Source organism: Fringilla coelebs (genome assembly GCF_963513975.1).
Source record: "Fringilla coelebs genome assembly, chromosome: Z".
Classification (NCBI taxonomy): Eukaryota; Metazoa; Chordata; class Aves; order Passeriformes; family Fringillidae; genus Fringilla; species Fringilla coelebs.
The window spans coordinates 70492363-70511469 of NC_140031.1; the positions used below are offsets into that span (position 1 = coordinate 70492363).

A 19107-nucleotide genomic window follows, 5' to 3' on the forward strand; every position below is an offset into this window, starting at 1 on the left:
TATCTGTTTTCAAGTGCATTTTTCTGGAGATGGTCAGAACACAGCTTTTTTTGCCTGCATTATGCAATCTTTCTAGCAGTCACATAGCTTATAGCCTTTCTTTAGAAGATACTTTTTTCTCTACTTTAAAATCCATATTTGAGTATTTAGTTTTTCTTTCAGTAACAAACTTGTCTTATATCTAAGTGCTTTTCACTCCCAGGCAAAATGAAATCTGCCTTTGCTTTCAATTTTTAAACAGCTATGTAACAGCAATATAAAGGACACAAAAGTATGTGGACACGTTTCCAGTTTACATTTAAAATGCAGAATTAATTGTCTCTCTCTATTTTCAAATCACTTAATTTCTTAGGCCCAGATCTTTATTGTATTTATATGCATTTAACCTTAAGCATATAATTAATGGCTCTGCTGCCCTGCAGGAATTCCAGTAATCTTGATAACATTGTTTTCACTAGCTCTTCACTACAGATCAGGTTTTCAGAAAACAAGTTCTCAAGGTTGAAAATTATAATTTTAAGGTTTTTATTCACATCTGGGACAGTAGGGTTCCATTATTTTTTGAGTCTACTGAGTGGTCTTCTGAGCACTACTGGAAATGAAGAGGTATATACTGGGATCTATGAAAAAAGCCTAGACTTAACAAGTGATTGCAATTTGGACCCTGCACGTTACTTGGCTTATCTGTAAAGAAGGAAAAAGGAGATTAGATTCAAAAATAGGAAACCCTTTCCAGGAGCAATTTAGGATTTGGAAAAGCATATCCAGCCTGAGCATTAGGCTGTGCCAGAGAACATTTGGCTAGGCTTCAGCATCAATGCTTATCATTTTGCAGGGCTCACACACACACACTCTGATGCCTCCCTTTTAAGGGCAAGTAAATTATCTAACACCCACTTTTAGGGCTGTGTGCAGTGGGCAGTGGCATCTCTACCATGCTGTCTAAGTTTTCCTGGAGGTGACCAAAGCAAGCCTTCCAGGGTTAACTACAATTGCAGCAGGGTGGAGTTGTGTTCAGTCTGTCCCAGAAATAAACCCTTGTGCAGCTGGGTTCTGCAGTGCTGCATGTTGCTAAAGATACATTACTGTTCATGCCTGAATGGCCCCATTTAACAACACCTTGCAGGTGTCTGCTTGAGTGGAGGTCATACCTTCCTCTAGATGTGCATGGAAGTAGGAAGCCAAGACTCATAAACAACCTTCTCTTCCCCTATAACACTAAAGAATGTTCTACTTTGTTATAATTGAATATTACTAATTGTTCTGTTTTAATGTTCTCTAATGTTCCGCATGTAGATCTGACCAGTCCCATAAACCAGCAGTCCTGAGGAAAGATCCTATTTTACATTTCTCATTGGATCAATTTCTGTTTTGAAAATACCAATTTTCTCATTACCTGAAAGTGAAAGTATTACAAGGTGTTCTGTGGGTAGCAGAACTAAGAAGCAGGCTTCTTAGGGTTGTGTCCTTTGTTCTCAACCTTTAGAGAACACCCTCACAAAGGCAAGAAATAGAACATGCAGCTGCTAACATCCAGCTCCCAGCTGGTTAATGTGCTGCCGAACACAATATCTAACACCTGAGCTGCCTGTGTTATTTCTTTCCATGACAGCTTTTGCTTCTGAAGAGGCAGTAGTTTTCATTAGATCTATAGGAGGAAAGTTTCTGAAAAAATAATTATTTTAAGTGTAAAATCTATAATACTAACCTGTACTATCTAATCTATAATACTAAGATGGAAGAAAACATACTACTGTAGACACTGTAGTATCCTTTCTCTGTGTTAGCTGTACCTGTGTCCCAGCTGCTTGATTGCTCAAGCACCAGTAACCCATTGCCTGCTTCTGGGTTGTAAACCCTTCATGGAACACGGGACTACCAACTACTGTTTACCACACATTAGCACACACAGATAGAGGTTTCAAGCCTTGCTGTTCTTAGACTCTTTTCTTCACACAAACAAAGAAACCTGGAGATTTTTTTGTTATCTTGGGACATTCTGCTCCCTATTTATCAGAGAGGGGAACACAGCGCATTACATTTGATAGTTTGGGAGTTTTTAAGTAACTGACTAATAACAGACTATCTCTCTTTAGCCATATGCCAAGGAAGTTCCCTATGAAGAACCAGAGTGACAGCTTTCTGAGAGTCAGACCATTACACATCTGAGAGGCATACAGATCTATTCTCCTGGCTACTTATGTTCCCGCCATCTGTTGCAGTGGCAAGGTGCCTGCTTATGGACAGACATGTCCATTTCAATAAAGCAAAAGTAACAATTGTCAAGAACAAAGAAGCTTCCAGGTGACGTAAAACTTCCAGTACTCAAGCTTCCGCAAGGAATCCCTCCTCAGTTGCAGCAATACCATATGCTCCTCTCACACCACTCCCAGTGACATGTATGCCAAACTCTGTTGGTAGGAAGAAAGGGCACCATGAGTTCACAATTGCCAGGGTGACAGACTGAATTCAGCAGGAGGAACCTGAGAAGTACACTAAGGCAACATGTGGGGTTCAAACATGTCACAAAGAAGCACAACTGGCATCCATGGCTGGTAAAAGCACCCACAGCTGAAGTGTGTCAGTTGTAACTAAGACGCTCCAATTTGTATTCTCTACCTTCATATTAAAACAAAAACTTTTTTTTTTAACTGATATACTGATGTCTCTTAGGCAGGTCTTTTGGGCATTCTGCATTTATTATTCTTCTGGAACCTTCATATCAGTATGTTCAAATTAAAATGAAGTACTTTCTGACAAGCCCAAATTTAGCATGGGATTTGAAAGTCAAGATGAGTTAATTCCTGTTTGCATATGATCGTGAGAACATTCAGCAGGAACAGGGAAACCCATTGTTTTCAAAGGACATAAAGAAGTTGGCATTCAGTAAGCAACTTCATGAAAAATATACAAAAAGAAGACTCAGTGTATTCCTTTTAGATGAGTGAACTCTAAGGATAACAGGAGGAAAAGGTAGTTAATACTAGTTTATCTTGTCCTCCTGAATCCAGTGAGCAGACCCGTTGAGAAACAAAAGCTTTTCCTGTAGTCACTTCCTGACACAGAGCAGTTTTTAAGTTCTAAGTAAATGAAATTTAGACAAAATCATACCTGGTTGCCAGTCTAATGGCAACTTCTAGAGAAGCTGAATGTATTCTGGATTTTAACTAGTTGAGATGTTAAACAGTAGGGAGTTACGTGTTGAATTTGAAAATCTGCATTTATTCGAGGCGCCTAAAAGACAAATTTGAACCTGGCCAGGTAGCAGCAGAGTCTTGCATTTAGAAGTCTGAGTGAAACAGCAAGTATATATTGGTACGCAAAGCCAGCACTACACAGCAACAAACAGACAATGAGCACAGTGAAATAGTGACATCTATGTTTGAAAACTGTTTTTAAATGAATATCAGGGTGCTCTGAAAGGCTTCTGCCTTCATGCCCATATTGACTCATATGTACTGCAGTACACAACCAAGACTTGGCTGCTCTGGGATCAGATCCATAGAGGAATATAAGCACCACAGTCCTGAGAGTACTATGGTGATCCCATGTTGCCTTGGCTTTAAAGTCTATCTCTCTCTACCCTACAAAGAGAGAGCTCAATATTTCAGAACAAGCATGAGGAAAAAAATCCAGTATTTTCACACAGAATCACACACACAGAATCACTAGGCTGAAGAGACCTTTAAGATCATCGAGTCCAACCCATGCCCTAACACCTCAACTAGACCATGGCACCGAGTGCCACATCCAGTCTTGTTTTAAACACATCCAGGGATGGTGACTCCACCACTGCCCGGGCAGACCATTCCAGTACTTTATCACCCTTTCTGTAAAAAACTTTTTATCCAACTATTTATCCTAATATCCATCCCATATTTCCCTTGACACAGCTTGAGACTGTGCCCTCTGGTTCTGTCAGTTGCTGCCTGGATAAAGAGACCAACCCCCACCTGACTACACCCACCTTTCAGGGAGTTGTAAAGAGTGATAAGGTCACCTCTGAGTCTCCTTTTCTCCAGGCTAAACAGCCCCAGCTCCCTCAGTCATTCCTCACAGGGCTTGTGTTCCAAGCCCCTCTCCAGCCTTGTCACTCTTCTCTAGACACATTCAAGTCAAGGTACAGCCTCAAGTATACTGCACTGGTGCAGTGCCGAGTACAGGGGCAGAGTGACCTCCCTCCTCCTGCTGAGCACACTGTTCTATTCCTGACACAGCCCAGGATGCCCTTGGCCTTCTTGGCCTCCAGGGCACACGGTGGCTCATGTTCAGCCAGCTGTGGACCAGCACCCCCAGGTCCGTATCCACCTGGGCACTGTCCAGCCACAGCATCCCCAGCCTGTAACACTGCAGGGGTCATTGTGGCCAAAGTGCAGGACTCAGAACTTGGACTTCTTAAACTTCATCCTATTGGATTCTGCCCATCCATCCAACCATTCCAAATCTCTCTGCAGAGCCCTCCTACCTTCCAACAGATGAATACAGCTCCCAGCTTAGCATCATCCACAAATTTACTAAAAGAATCAATCCCCTCATCCATGCCATCAATAAAAATATAAAACAGAAGTGGCCCCAGCACAGAGCCCTGAGGGACACCACTGGTGCCTGGCCCCAGCTGGATGCAGCGCTGTTCACCACCACTCTCTGGGCCAGCCGTCCAGCCAGTCCTCAGCCCAGCACAGAGTGCTCCTCTCCAAGCCATGGGCTGCAGCTTTTCCAGGAGTATGCTGTGGGAGACAGTGTCAAAGGCTTTGCTGAAGTCAAACAGACAACACCCACAGCCTTCCCTGCATCCACCAGGAGGGTTATAACAGGAGACCAGGCTGGTCAAACATGACCTACCCCTCCTAAAGCCATGCTGAGGGTTTACCTTACCTGGTACTGAGGTCAGGCTAACTGGTCTATAATTACCAGGATCCTCTTTCCCACCCTTTTTGTGAATGGGCGTCACATTGGCCAGCTTCCAGTCATCTGGAACCTCACCAGTGAGCCAGGACTGTTGGTAAATGATGGAGAGTGGCTTCACAAGCTCATCTGCCAGCTCCCTCATCACCCTGGGATGCATCATTGGTCCCACTGATTTATGAACATCCAAGTGAGTAAGCAGGCTCTGACAGCCTCCTCCTGGATAACAGGGGGACCATTCTGCTCCCTGACACAATCTGCCAACCCAGGAGGACAGCTGTCCTGAGGACAAGCTATCTTCCCACTAAAGAAGGCATAGAAGCACTTCCACCTTCTCCTCATCTGCAGTTACTAAGTTCCCTCTCACATCCAATAGAGAACAAAGGTTGGTACCCTTCATTTTACCATTAATATATTTGTAAAAACATTTTTTATTATCCTTTACAAAAATTGCCAAATTAAGTTCAAACTGAGCTTTGGCCTCCCTAATTTTTTTCCTACCTAGCAAATGCCCTAGCAATTTCCTTAAATACTTCCTTCCTCCCTCCAAAGATGATACCTCCTCTTTTTATTCCTAAGTTCCTTCAAAACCTCATTACCTATCCAAGCTGCTTGTTTTCCTCGTTGACTCATCTTTCAGTACACAGGGACAATCTGTCCCTGTGCCCTCAAGATCTCTGTGTTGAAGCACGCCCACCTTTCCTGGACTCCTTCATTTTTAAGGGCTACTTCCCAGGGAACTCTCTGAATAAGTCTCCTAAAATGGCCAAAGTCTGCCTTCCAGAAATCTGATATAAAAGTCTTGATGTTTGACGTTCCTCCCAATTTCACCAAACATCGAGAACTCTATAATTTCATGATCGCTATGGCCCAAGCAGCCTCCAACCACCACATCTCCCACCAGCCCATCTCTATTTGCAGACAACAGGTCTAACATAGTCCCTCCCCTGGTGGGCTCACTCACCAACTGTGACAAAACACTGTCCTCCACACACTCTAAAAACTCCTGGACCGCCTCTTTTCTGCTGTATTAAGTCCCCAGCAGATGTCTGGTAGGTTAAAATCACCTCCAAGAGCAAGGGCTGGTGATCCTGAAACATTCTCCAGCGGCTTGTAGAATGAGTTGTCCACCTCCTCTTCCTGGTTGGGTGCACGCTAACAGACTCCCAGTAGGATGTCAGCCTTGTTGGTCTTCCCCCTAATTCTTACCCATAGGCATTCAACTTCAGCATCATTAGTTTCAATATCCATGGCATCAAAACCCTCCCTAATATAAAGGGTCACCCCTCCACCTCTTCCCCTTTTCCTGTCTCTCCTGAAGAGCTTGTAGCCATCCAGTGTGGCATTCCAGCCATGTGAGTTATCCCACCACATTTCTGTGATGGCAATTACATCATAGCTCTGCTGCTGAACCAAGGCCTCCAGCTCTTCTTGTTTGTTACCCCTGCTGCATGCATTAGTGTACATACACCTCAGCTGGGCTGCTGATTTCACCCCTAACTCAGGCTTACCACACTTGGGCCTGCTTCCAGATAGCAAAGGTGCCTCCCCTTCCCCCTTCAAACCTAGTTTAAAACCCCCTCAATGTGTTCTGCCAGTTCATGAGCTAAAATCCTTCTACCCTTAACAGAGAGATGGAGCCAATTCAGTTCCAGTAGGCCAGGTGCCAAAAAAGTTGCCCCATAATCAAGGAACCCAAAATTCTGCTTTGAGCCATTTGTTAATAACATGGGTTCTCCTGTTCCTTTCAATGTTTTCCTCCACCACCAAAGGGACTGAGCAGAACACTACCTGTGCTCCTGCCCTATCAACCACTTGACCCAGTGCCCTAAAGTCCCTTTTTATTGCCCTGACAATCCTCTTCTCAATCTCATCACTGTCTGCCTGGAGTATGAGGAGTGTGTAACAATCGGAGGGTCAAATCTGCCCGGGGAGTCTCTCGGTAATATCCCGTATCCAGGCCCCAGGGAGGCAGCAGATCTCCCTCTGGGATGGGTCTGGTTGCCAAATGGGGCCATCTGTTCCCCTCAGAAGGGAATCACCTACTATGACCCTTCTTTTCTTTTTAATGTCAGAAGTGGTGTTCTGTCCGAGATACAAAGTGTAATTAGGAAGCTCACTGGGCAGATAATTTTCTTCTACGTCTAGAGGTTGAGCCTTCAGATCCAGGGCCTCACAGATCCAGGCCTGAAGTGGCACCTGGGTAGGTGATGGGGTGGGGAAGAGTTTTTATTACCTCCCCAAGTAGGGACCCATTTCCACTCCCCTTCATCCACCAGGTGTCCTCCTATTGCCTCCTATTAGCAGTGGGAGATGGGGCAGCCTTCTGACTCCTGATGGGTCTCCCTCAAGGACGGAAAGGCTGAACTGCACCAGTCTATTTCCCTTTCACTTCCCCTGGTACTCCTTGGTCTTTCAACTTCCTCCTTAAGCTTGGCCACCAGTGAAAGGAGATCATTCACCTGTTCACACCACAGGCAGGCTTCTTCTGCAATGCCCCCTAGAACCACTGGGAAATGTGTTGGCTTGACATAGGCTAAGATAATCAGAGCTTTTCTTCCATTCTGTGATTGCACACATCCTCTTTAATTAGGAAATTGCAGAGTAGAAGATCCTTTCAAGCTCAAACACTCTGCACAGGAATGGTCTGGACAGACGCATCCTTTTGGAGGGTTCTACTTGGCAACATACACTTTTACTAATTACAAGTTTTTGATCATGTAAAAACCATTATAACAAAAAAAAAAAAAAAACCACAAAAAACAAAAACCAATCAACCAGAAGAAACAAGAAACAAAAAACCTCACCAGGAGGAGGAAACCTGCAACCCTGCCTGTGCGAACTGCCACACAAACAGCCATGCCACACTCTCAGAGCTGTGCCATGCTCCCTAGAGCTCTCTTTTAATTACCCTGCCACTCGCAGGAGGAAAAACCTGCCCTGCACCTGCATGGCTAACATGAACGACCAAGTGCTACCTGTAAGGGTCAACAGAAAGCTTGCTACCAAAGCCTCCCTCTTTCCTTTCCACAGTTTGGCATTGCATTTACCCCAGTGAGAAGGCAAGTCTGCAAGGAGGAACGGGTATGTGAGGTATCCAGTGCCTCAGTTGGCTCAGCCTGGTCTGCAACCAGTGTGCATCTGTGCCATTGCAGCTGGGAATGTCCTCAGTGGACCCTGAACACAAACTTCTCCTAGGGAATGGACACCTGTGACCAGCAGATATTCTAGTCCAACTTAAAGCTAATAGCTCTCTGAGGAGAAGTGAAAACTTGTATCCCATTTTCATCGTGAATAAAGCCATGGGGGTTTTCTTATGCATGGGACAAGAACTGCAAACCTATTCGTGTTGCAGTACAAATGAATACCACAGTGTATAATTTATCATTTATAATTCATCACTCCTAATTGCTCATAGTGAATGGGACAAATATTGTAGATTAATACTGACATTTTTCACATTGCAGCCTGAAAGGATCTTCTACTCTGCAATTTCCTAATTAAAGAGGATGTGTGCAATCACAGAATGAAAGAAAAGCTCTGATTATCTTAGCCTATGTCAAGCCAACACATTTTCCAGTGAAACTACAATGTTGAGGGTTAATGAGCAGCATTAGTGTAAAATAATGTTAATTCTGCATATTAACACTAGCAGATAGCATTATTTCTCAACTATGAGCACAGTCTCACAACTGAGTATTTAATTCTCTGAATCACACTGTGCTGTCATTTCAAAAGAAAAATCTCCTGGAATTTTACATCCTGCTCAGAAAAGATATATTTAAAAAACCTGAACCATGCAAAAGATCAACGGTCATCAAATAATACTAGAGAAGTGCATAGCAGAAGAAGCAGATGGGTAAAGGCAGAAAAGCACATGGATTGAACTGATTTCCAGTTCTGCGGTCAGTTTGCAGCAAGGCAAGCCAATTTTCCGGCCTACAGTTTCCTTCCAAATGCCCTTTTTCCTGAGGACTCTCTGGAAGCAAGTCACAAGGTGCATGAATTGTCACATAATCTTCACCTAGCTTGCACCTAGCTGCCTCCCTTCAAAGGGTCCCTCAAGATTTGTCACTAATTATTCCATGTTTCTAGGAAGCCTCAGATCTACCATTTAAGCAGGACAGAACTGTACTATATTCATAACCACTTTTCCAGTTAGGGGAAAAGTAGAGCCCACTGTTACCATCAGGTAAAACAACACCGCTCACTGACCAGAAAATATGACCACCTAGAAAATATGGGCAAAGATAGATATGTGTCAAAATACTCTTAAAAGGGCATCACTTTTTCTTTACTAGTCCAAATTAGGCAATTCCTAAGCATATCAGGACTAGGAACTTCTAGCAGGGACACAGAAATGTCAGATCACTACAGAAAAGGCCAGATGAAAGACATCAGTGGTTAACTTTTTCAGAGATGGCCACTTTTAAACACTCCTCTCACCAGAAACTTTGTCAGCACATCTCTCTCCTTCCAGTTCCCCTGCTTCCCAGTGACCCAGAGACACGGTGATTTTCAAGATATGTCATTTGTATACAGACAGCAGCACTTACAATAATGATATGCCAGCACCCTTTTCAGAGTGAGAAATGCTGCCAACACAGTCAGTGCACAGGGAATTGTTACAGCTTCTTAAACCTATATAGAAGTGAAAGCCAGAACAGTGATGCATCACTCTGCAACACAGCCATGGGCTCCATTCTTACAAAGCCAGAGAAGTTGCAGCTACAGAATATTTTTACAAAGAAAATGTATTGGTAATTTAAGTACCTAGGTGGCAGCTCCTGATAATCTGGACAAGAATAAACAAGCCCTTTTCTGTACAACAAATGTTGTTGAATCTCTTCTACTCCTTTCCACTAGAAATTAAAGAACAGGGAACAAGGAGAGAGCCTGGGACCAGTCCAAGGGACTCTATGAAGAGAACACATCCTGAAGAAAAGCAAGGACACTATAATCTTTGTGACTATTGTTCTGCCCATTTCCACCGGACTGAAAGAACTTTGTTCCAAGAAACTGAAGAAAATATTCAACTAAACCTGGAAGCCATATTCAAGAGTGCCCAGCATCAAATTAACAGAACACACTACTCCTGGCTAATGTGCAAAGTGCCATAATAACTTCTAATGGAAAGAAAAAAAAATACTTTCACAAACCACCCTAAAAAGCTACCAGCACTACCACTACTACATGGTGGTAATTTAGACAAACAAATAGTCACCATTTTTACTCCATGCCAACCTTGACTGAGCTTCTCAACAACAAATAAACAGTTTAAACCCTTAACAATGATGGTAAGAATGAAGTAAGAATACACATAAGTGTATGTTTATGTTAATAAATGCTTTGAAAATAAAAGCTATTTCTAGACTATTTGAAGGTATCAGGAATTAGAGTTAATTTTTCCAAAACAAGTGTAGTGTATATACCATCTACAGTGCAAGACAGTGCCAATATACATACAAAACCACCCTTCTTTGCAAATAATCAGTCCACCAACTCAAAAACTAAGACTGTTTGACTTAACAGAGAAACTCTCACAATCAGAATCTGGGGCAGGTTCATCCACCATCCCCACAGAGCAGCTGAGCAGCTCATATCTGCTGAGCAGAACGATGGACGCTATGCCAAGGACTAACGTGTCATTTTCCTGCACTAGTTTCAAGTTTTCTTCCTAATTCAAGAGTAACTAAGGGAATGAGCCATTGAGGCAAGAGCTTAATAAGATTAGGCTACTCTTTGGCTCTCCAGAATATCTGAAAACCTGCTAATTGACATTACCACGCTTTCAAAGATATAGCCAGCTTCATGCTTCTGTAGGCAAGCTCACTACCTACGGGTGACTTCACACTGACCCACTGCCAGCTCCATACCCTTCCCCTAACTCAGATGGTACTGACAAAAAGACAAGGTACGCCTCTGACAGATCGCTGCTACACTCCTATGACCCCAGCAACCTGGCATTACTGTCCTGGCCGTATTGCTCATTATTCTTGGCATTATACTGACCTCTGGTGGGCTGCAGGAAAACAAGACGTCGAGAATTAATGTGGATAAAAAGCCAAGGAAATCATACCCAGCAACTTCGGTGGGAGTTCAGCGAGGGCACACAGAAAGTCTGACTTTTAAAGTGCCCCAAGGCAGCCCAATAGGCGCAATGCCACACTAATGCCTTGCTGTTCACAAATCACTTTAGAGATATTTCAGCTTTTACTCCCTCCAAATAGCCTACTGTGTTGTGTTAGGATTTCCTGTAACACCACTAAAATATTGTGCACGTAGTGGCCCCTTAATCTTTATGAAGAAAAGGAAGCAAATAATAGGTGGATATGCAAGCTGTCTCTGCAACATACATCTCAAACTGAAGTACATATGTTTAACCTTTCTTGACTCTTCTCAGGCTATATTTAACTATATTTATTTATTTTATTATCTTCTATTGCACATTTTAGTGTGCCTGAAGGCAAATTGCATGTTTTTAGGAGTCTGACCGTTTCAGTGACCGGTTTTGTGGCATGCTGTCACAAATACCAGCACTGACAAAACTCATGGAGCAGTTAATTGATGTTGGGAACTGAAATGAGGCCGCAAGCCAGGAAGGGCAGGAACTGGTTTTCTTGCTGAAGAAAGCACAACAGGGAATTTTAGCCTTACAAGTTAGTGTTGGAATTCAGTCAGGAAAACTAAGGACACACCCAGACAGAATGGAACAAAACAAGATGTTTATTGCAGATTCAGATTTTGACTACTTATTAGCATTCACAGGAAATCAATGACTACTGGAAAGAATGAGGAGTCAGAACTGTGCTTACTCCACTTGTAAAGTAAGACTGAATATTCACTCTCCCTTGCCCATAGTGATAAATTTATAAAAAACTTAGTTTGACATTATATTTCCTAGGGAGTGGTGGTGCAGGGAGCCCCCTTTTGACCGTCAGTTGCCAGCTGTTGAATTCTACTCTGAAAATAAGAAGTAAGAGTGAATGAAGAGATAATTTATAATATGCAGTACTTTTAAAACTAAAGTTAATGTCATTTAAAGCCTAATAGGCTCTTTCAGTACTAACTCGTCGGAAATATTCTCAGGTCTGACAAAACGCATCAGTAAAAAGAAAAGGCCTTTTGTGCAAGTTCAGGAAGTGCCCAAGAATATTTTAACAGACAGGAAAAATCTCAGCTTATGTAGCTGTTAACAGCAGACTCACTTAAGTGCTGGGTTTGAAGCAGCTCAGCATACCTTGAAAACACAAAATGCTGTCCACCCATACTCAGAGACACAGGTACCTTGCTGCTGGAAGTCTGCAGTGCCACTTGCAAGCTGATTAAACATACTGAAAAGAAATTTGTGCAAAAGAATGAATACACCAGCAAATGTAGTCATGATCTTTGCTCCCTCCCGTGCCTTCTCCATCTGGCAGGATGACATGCAGTGCACACAGCACTTTCAGCCAGCCAAATGATGACTTTTCAGAAAACCTTCAAGAAATTTATATTCTTTAGCCCTTTTATAATTTGGCTTTAAAAATATTGCCAATAACATTGAAATAATTCCAGTGATTAAATAATTGATCACATGCTTAGGAAACAAAAGAGAAAGCAGTACCTCACGATTAGCTTCAAAGACAAAAAGCCTGTCTTATGCCTTTCACTAGTTAGGTTCAGGTTTTCTTTCTTAATCACTGTAGGGTCAAATTGTCCTCTTGTGCCCTGTGGCTGTGTTGACAAGCTGGAATACATCAACCACTGCATGCTGCTGGACAGTGGTTTAACTCAGATTCCACATAAGAGGCCACAAAGCTACAATAGGGCTTTGTACCAGAGCAGATAATTCACAGCTGCTAACTATGTGAAATGTACAATAAATAATCTGAACAACAGAGCCAACTGCTGGGACAGCAGAAGTGTCCTGACCTGGCAAAGCAGGACTCACACTTTAACCTTCTGTTAAGCCTCCCACATATTTAAATGTGGTATCTGTTTCCACCTCAAGAGATTGTTCTTATCTACTAGGTAACTAAGAATTATTGTTAGTTATGCCTTCAATCTAGCATGTCCTTGTTTTGTGGGAATATTTGTAACAAATAATATGATCACAGATTCAGAGATTAGGAATTCAGATTCACTGTGATCTAGAAGAGAGGCACATTAAGTCATTCCAATTTGAATTATGTTGCCACTTTCCAGAAAATTCTAACCCTGATAGGACTAAATGAATCAGTTTGAAAGAGTAAATAAATCCAGCTGCGCAGTATCATCTCCTGTCTTTTATAAATTGTGCCACTGACTATTTTTACTGTCTTCAAATTTGTTCTGTAAGAAAAGAAAAACAGGATATGTGATCAATGTCCCTAACCTGTTTATGATCTGAAAAGCTTTGATCACTGTTTTCTCATGGTATATGATTGCTTCAGCAAGCTTACAGATGGCATCAAACTGAAAGGCTTGACAGAAGAGATTCTCTTCAAAGAGGCCTCAAGAGGTTTGAGGGGTGGGTTCATAAGACTTGGGGTTGCTCAGCTTGGAGAAGAGAAGGCTACAGGTCTGCCTGTAGCAGCCTTTCAATACTTAAAGGGAGCTTATCAGAAAGATATAGGCAGGCTTTTTACCATTGCCTGTAGTGACAGAACAATGAACAATGGTCTGAAACTAAACGAGAAATTTAGACATTAGAATTGGACATAAGAAATTCTGTACTCTGAGGATAGAGTCAGATTGCCCAGGGAAGCTGTGAATGTCCCCAGTACTGGAAGTCTTCAAAGCCAGGTTGGTGGGGTGTCTTTGTGCAACCTGGTCTAGTGAAAGATGCCCTTGCCAATGGCACAGAGCTTGGACTAGCAGGTCCCTTCCAACCCAAGCCATTCTGTGATGCTGTGACTCAGTAACAATTTCTGGGTTCACCTGAAGTGACTACGTCATTCATACAGTCAGTTACTGTTCTATAGATGGAACATTTTTTCATTTAGCTATTCAAGTTCTCCTGTATCCCCAGGCATAAATAATAAATGTCACAGACATTTAAAGCTTTTTCCTCACTATACTGTTCACTTAGATAATCAAAACCTAGTTATATCTGACTTAAACTTCTGTCCAGGCAGCTGTCCCTGAGCAGCGAATCAACACTTGACTGTATCAGCAACACAGAGTAACAGATCTCCACGGATTTAATAGCTCGACTGTCACCAACAATCTCATCCATGTCCCTCCAAGACCACTACTTGTGAATTATAAGTATCACTTTACTCAAAGTGCTGACCTTTATGCATGCATAAGTTTGGCTTGAGGCAACGCCTAAGACAAGGTTCCTCATGTGCAAAGAAGAATTTCAAATGACAAGCCAAAGCTATTAGAGGTGAATCTGTTTAAAAGTAGTGTTGATGTTATTTTAGATTGTGCTATAAACAGAGCACAAATATACCCTGTCTTACACATGTCTAAGCAAAATGACGCAAAAGCTAATTTCTGGAAAGCAAACTAATGTTGCACCCCTGCAAGTACGACGACTTTCCCAGAAGCTCTAAGTGATGATATCTGCTTGCGCCTTAACTTTTTCTTTCAGTTATCTTTATTCCTTCTGTCTTGGCCGCAATGAATCATGTCTCTTTGCCTGGGCATTAGGCAGCCTTCTCATAACCTCCTGTAATTTAGCTAAGGCAAACACACACCTGCAGAACACACTCCAGGCTGTTCTGCAGAAGTGACTTGGCAAATCTGCCTTCCAGACACTAAGTGCTTCCTCTGATATTCCCAGGTAAGGAGGAGCCAAAAGAAGCAAGCAGACCACAGCAGACCCAGGAAGCAGAGCAAGGAATCTTTGCAAGATTCCAGCAAAGAACGTAAAACCCTATAGAGTGCAAGGAAACGCTGACCACAAACAAAGAAGCAGGCACACAGATGTGAAGTGTAGAGATTCCAACTTGCACCTGATATCTTGTGTTTCACCCACAGAAAATTGTGAACTTTGGGATTCTTAAATGTGGGAATCAGTAGTGTTGCTTAATCCACCAGAGCAAGGCAGGTAGAAGAGCTGTACAGGTTTCCCAATAGCTGGCACCAGGCCCATCCTGCTCTTCCCTAGAAACACTGCCAGTTTATGCTCCAGGTGTACCTGCCTGCTCTGATTCCCCCTTCTCACAGGATTTCAAATGTGTGAACACAAGGTGAGGAAATGTGGAAAATGCGCACTCAGAGCAGAGCTTCTGCCAGCATTCAAGCCTTTAACATCAAGGACTCGAGATCTCAACTTGCAGTGTGCACCGAGGCTGGCTCCTCTCTCCATGTGCTCCCGGCGGAGCAAACAGCAGGACACTGCTGGGATGGATGTGGCCCATTTTGGCTCTCTGAACACAGACAGAGCTAAGTTTAGAAAAGAAACGTTGCTTATTCTGCAAGGGAGCAAAGGGGAGGTTTCCAAAAATCAAGCATGCCGAAGGGTAAAAGGTGACAGCTTTCACACAGCAAAACATCCTCGGCCCACCTAATGCATGTTTATTCCTGTGATGCAACCTTGCGCAATTCTTCAAACACACCCCTTTTCTTTATTAACCAACTTCTACTGTATCTTATCTGAGGGGACTGGTTATGTTTACAAAAGCCGAGGAGAATCCGGCCTGGGCCCACACAATTCAACCTAAAAGCATCGCAACCTCAAGCGAGCGGTACACGGGATGGGGTGTTATGTGCAGTCACCTCACCGTGATCTGCACCCGTAAAGGCAAAGGAAACCCCGGGAACTTGCCCGCCGCAGCCTCGTCGCCGCGAGAGCACAGGGAACACAGGGAGCCCCCACAAAGGGCCCGGGAACGCCGGGAGCTGCCACAAGGAAGAGGAAGCACCGGCAACTTCCCCTCCGCAGCCCCACACGCCTCGGCGGGCGCGGCACTGCGCATGCGCACACGGCTGGCTGAGACCCTGTCTCCCTCTCTGAGGCGCCTCCATCGCCTCCGTGAGACAGGGGGAGAGCCGATGCCGGTCCGCAACCCGGCGCCTTTCCGGGGCGGTGTCTCCTGCTCAGAACTCCTTCTGCGTGGATGGCCGAGTCTGGAGCCTCGCGTCTGCCCCACACTGAATACGCGGCCGCTGCGCTGCGGGATGAGGAGGAGGCGACGCACGGCTTGCGCCCCTCCTTTCGGGAGGGATGGTTCGCCCCGCGGGAGGCACGCCGGGAGCAGCGCGGCGGCCGCGGGTGCTGAGGGAGCTGTGGTAATGGGCGCTGCTTGTCTTCGAAATCGGGCACTTACCTCTAGTGCATCCTTTTAGACTCCTTATACTGTTCGTGTGTCTCCGTCGCTCTTCAAAATATGTCTTCTCCTTTTTTTTTCCCAGATGAAAGCAATGGAAGTTGGTCAGTTGCCGGAGCATGCACCAACATGACCAAAAGATGTCCCAGGAGCATGGTATTCTTGCCTTTTCTTATTAGATGTTTGTTCTGTATAAAATGTTGCTTAGTTGTGAATTTTAAAATATTTTTCAACTGATTCATTTTTCTTTTTCATAAGCTGTAAATTTAATTTTAGAGGTAAAGAGTTCCCATACTTAAGTTTTGGCCTTTGTGTTGCCCATTCATTCCTGTCCAGAATGGATGTGGTGTCAAAAAAGGCAAACAGGAATTCTTGCTCATACTGGTTTAGGGAGCTGGTTATGTACCTTCTTCCTCTCTGTTTTTGCAAGGACAAAAAACCCCAAACAACATGCGGAAATAGTATGGTTGAGTAGATATGTAGTAGATTTTATTCTTCAGTCTTTTAAAATGGAGAATCTGACAGTTATTAAAAGAGGAAAAGCTAAAATTATACTGGCCACTTTTACCATTGTGTAGCTCTCCTGTCTATCATTACATCTGCAGGTAATTAGTACATAACTTTCTAGGCTTCCAGCAGGGGCCTCCTGTTTTTCTGTTGTAAAAAGACATTTACAACTCAATACTCATGCATAGGAAAGATTAAAATCTTCTTAAACGGGAAAAATTGCGTTTTGTTTTTGTAGGTTTGTGGGTCTGTTATTCAGTATTGAATAATATGTTATCTGCTGTTTTGTTGGGATTTCCATGATGCTCTTTTGAACGTATAAAGTGCTCTTTGATATTGTCAGATTCCTGAGAGAATGCTTAATGCTAGGAATGCTTCTTACAGGTTTCTAGTGTGTTTTGCTGGAAGTTCAGGATCTCCCAGAGATAGCCCTGTGTGGTGAAAGCCCTTGAGCTTGAGAAGGACATGTGGAAGAAGCCACCACGTGCTGATTGCAGAGCTGTGAGTAACAGTGATTCCTTGTGCAACTCTGTCCTGTAGCCTGCTGTTACAATGAAGCAGGCTTTCTGCTGAGAATGAGCTTAGGCACAATGACTTCGGAGCAGAAATCAGATCTGAAACAGTGAGAGTGAGATCAGCCTGATGGCTATATTCTTATCAAAAAGAGCAAAGTGAAAACTGCAAAATTAAAATTTTGTGTGGGTGGCTTGTTAAGTCAGCATGTGGCTGCCAGTGTGTCCGAGACAAGGTTTCTCATGTTTGCTTTTAGGTGTGTGATATTGTGGAACAGTTCAGAACACAAGGATTGAAAATGTTAAAAAGACTGGCAAAATATGAAAGAGAGCTTGGAATCTCATATGCCAGATACTGCTTCACTGTAAACTCTTGGAAAAGCCAACGCTACTGGAAAGCTGAGTAGTGCAAGTCAGTCCAAATTTCATTAGTAAAAACAGGGTATTAATAAAAATTGCATGCACTGTCATGTCTTTTGTCTGACCTGCATACCAAGGGTGTGACACGTAATCCAAGTCTCTGAAGCCAGGAACTTCTAGGTCAATACTGGAAATCTGGTGTAAGAATGATCCTGTGCTACATCATTATAGATTTAGTTTTGGTTGGGTTTTTTTTTCCGGAGAAAATATAACTGATCTTCAGTGAAGTGATGAAACTCCTCTGGGTTGGCCATAATGCTCTTGAAAGTAATAAAATCAGAAAGTTTTATCAACAAAATGTGAGAGTCTGCTTGAGCGACAGACATGCACTGAATCCTTTACCATTGCTGCTGGTAAGAAGTGAGCCTGTGAAACCCATCCACACCTTCTGCAGCCCAGGCACTGGGGACTTCTGCAGGGCTGAAGAGTAAGGTGGCACTCTGTGCATGAATCTCTCTGGGAAGAGAAAAGTTTGTGTAATCCATTATTAGTAATGTGTCCAGTAACAGGGCTGCTGCTTGTTTTCCAACATAAAAATATTAAATCACGTGTATTATTGGTTTACTGTTCCCAGAGTGTTTTTTAATGCACAGTCATGTGCTTGAGTTAGTATTGTAGAAATTTCTGTTGATTTCCACTAGCCAGAAAGTGTTACTACTGCCACCAGCTTGTAGTTACCATCTGAATTTTTGCTTAGGTGGGCAAAAGATCTCTCTTACAGGTAGACTGCCTAAAAATTAGATTTGCAAATTTTACCTTTTTGTCCAAGGGATGAGAGGAAGCTCATCTTTGTAATTTTGTATTAGTGTTGGGGATTTAGAGGCTGTTACTGAAAAGAGCTGTGTGCTAGATGCGTCCAGTCTCACACTGTTTTATTTTTTCCTTAGGAAGAACTGTTAGAACCAGCGTGAGAGCAATGCCTGGCTGTTGAAACACTCCTGCCTAAGAAACAAAAAACTGTTTAAATAATGGACTACTAAGTCTCCATGTAGTAAGACAAAGTGCATTTAACTGCATTGTGGCAGTGTCTGGTAATGATTATATAGATAAAAAAATAAAGATTTATATCTCTGTTCTCAGAATTTCCATCTTTTCCGAGCTTTAGTAACAATTGCTTCTGTTTCAGAGTTCAGAGTTCTTTGTGTTATTGTTGAGAAACCAATGCTCTCTTTGGGTGAAACAAAGCCTAGGAGTGAGTTGGGATGTAATGACTTAAATCTGTAGTATTTGCAGATAGGGTTGGCTGAGATTTGTATTGTGGTGAGCAAAAGTGGAAATTTAAAAAGTAGAAATTCAGCAAACTTGGGTTTAAAAATAGCAGGAAAGGTGTTTATCCAACATGGAGAACAGCAAGCTTGGTTTATTATTACCTTGACCAGCTACATCATGCGGTACTTCAGCAGAACTTGGAGTGAAATACTCCTGAGGTAATTGGGATTGCTGCTTCTGTTTCTAGGAAGACTTAACATGGTTTATCAGAGGAACAAATGCTTAAATTGTGTATGTTTCATTGTGTGATTTTT

General features: G+C 43.0%; 1 long non-coding RNA gene across 1 annotated transcript; it reads left to right on the forward strand.

The window, feature by feature from the left end:
* The first annotated feature begins 16229 nt into the window (after positions 1 to 16229).
* On the forward strand, positions 16230 to 18609 carry LOC311165295. Its single transcript, XR_014616916.1, has 3 exons — positions 16230 to 16301; positions 17037 to 17153; positions 18472 to 18609. It is a non-coding gene; the product is annotated as an uncharacterized lncRNA (long non-coding RNA).
* Positions 18610 to 19107: the final 498 nt, after the last annotated feature.